The sequence below is a fragment of the Etheostoma spectabile genome, chromosome 14 (genome assembly GCF_008692095.1).
Source record: "Etheostoma spectabile isolate EspeVRDwgs_2016 chromosome 14, UIUC_Espe_1.0, whole genome shotgun sequence".
NCBI lineage: Eukaryota > Metazoa > Chordata > Actinopteri > Perciformes > Percidae > Etheostoma > Etheostoma spectabile.
In genome coordinates this window covers 18,071,221-18,073,052 of record NC_045746.1, presented here as the reverse complement: position 1 = coordinate 18,073,052, position 1,832 = coordinate 18,071,221, and the positions used below count along the sequence as shown (strand labels likewise).

The following is a 1,832-nucleotide window of genomic DNA, read 5'->3' as shown; positions in this document are numbered from 1 at the left end:
TTTTTTTTTTTTAAATCGTACCGCAAACTTCATCTCCTACTTCCTTATTTTGTTGTTGACATTTGCTGTGTTTGAAACTACTAAATGTGACCTGAATGATAGCTTCCATTTACTTTTAATTTATTAGTGTTTAAGGAACGTGTATAAAGAAAGAAAAGCTGATTCTAGAATTTACTTTCCCCAGCAACAAATGCATAATGGGCAAATCAGATATTTTGATCATGCTCATCACTGTTACTAAGGATAGTTTTACTGTCTGTGGATGATGTGTATATAGTTTATCTGTGTACAATTTGAGGTAACTATTTCCATGTCTGCCTCTTTATACTGACACTCCAAGCGCCAGGCAGAACTCACACATTTTATAAACATAATCCAATCTCGGTAAAAAACAAAACAACTCATACTTCTCTGAAAGTCAAAGCAGCTTGATAGCACAGGCATGGAGGTTTTTTTTTTGTTTTTTTTTTGTGCAAGGCCTTAATAGAAGCCTGTTGGGAGAGTCTTGGTGTCAACATAGCTCAGGTAATGGGGATAGTGCACTCAATGAAGTCTTTACATGTAGAGTTTAGATCTCTCGTGTGTCCCCATTAGGTGCAATGTACAGATAAATGAGAATAGGAGGATCATTTTTAACGGGCATTAAACTATGGTTGGTTTGTATCTGCTTATAGGTCATGAGTGTAATGCACTTAAATAGAGGTTCAGTCATGAGAGGTACTGGTTAGAGACCAGTCTTTGTTTGGTCCAATAGTCCTGCTGCATTTTAGTGGACACCTGAGATGGCTTTTTCTGCAATCTTCCCTAATTCTTTAAAACTTTGGGAAGCTTTGCTGCTGACAGAAGACCTTAAAACAATCATGGTCAAGAATGTGCTGAGTTGTTTGGAAGCAAGCAATGATAGTAACTAACCAGCTTTTGTCTACACTGAAAGTCACCACAGCATGGAAATATAACCACTGGCATGACTAATTCTGATACTACAATAAAAAGTGTTTATACCCGAGTGTTGTTTATCGCAGATGTCGCCTACATTTTGTGTGGTTGAATGAAGTGTTTGCCGGTTTTTAAAACATAGCATACAGTGACACTGAGCTGGAATGATAAGACGTTGGGCTAACGTCCCCTTCTTTACGTTCTTTGTTGGCCGAGGGCGTCATAGATCGTTTAGAACGTTGCCCCAGTACTTTAATTATTTAAGCATATTATTCGAACGTTGTACAGGCTCGTTGCCCGGATACGGCTCGAGTTGTTGCCATAGGAAACCTGGGCCAGAAGAAGCAGCGCGCACCGTCACCGACTATCTGAACATTCTAGAATTCGGGTGAGTAAAATGCAATGTGAAGAAACTTTGAAATTAGATTTTAAACTTGTCGTCACAGTGTTTAACGTTTCAGCTTTGTAAACAGCTATGAGAAGCTTCATGTTTTGGGAGTAGGCTACATTTTATGGTTTTGTTACCTCGGCAAGGTACAAAATACATAGGAAGTCAAATGAGCCGTTTAATGGGAACAGTGTTATTTGCTGGTTTAAGTCATTTGCTCAACACATTGCTTCAAAGAGATTCCCCTCCATTCCCACACAAGTTGTTACTAGTGTCCTACTAGCAAACGCTGCATTCAAACGTACACCCCTCTCAGTCATGTAGATATGGGTAGCAATACATTACTCAGTTATATGTAAAAACTTAAAAGCCTAATTGCAAAATCGACCATAGCAAATAGTGCACAACATAATATATTGGGAGAACTGTAATAAGTAGCCTATAAAATCTCACAAAAATGGAAATAATTAAAGAATGTGCTTACCTAAATGCAACTTAGTTTCAAACC

At 38.2% G+C, this 1,832-nt stretch overlaps 1 protein-coding gene across 2 annotated transcripts in view; it reads left to right on the top strand.

Annotated features, from left to right (window-relative positions):
• The first annotated feature begins 1,208 nt into the window (after positions 1-1,208).
• The window catches only part of tekt2 (tektin 2 (testicular)), a 5,237-nt gene continuing 4,613 nt past the window's right edge, over positions 1,209-1,832 (top strand). Inside the window, exon 1 of one of the 2 annotated variants that reach the window (XM_032536107.1) lies at positions 1,209-1,324. The gene's annotated coding sequence lies outside the window, so the exon portion shown is untranslated. The remainder of the gene's footprint in view (positions 1,325-1,832) is intronic. The other variant, XM_032536108.1, reaches the window with a different exon arrangement.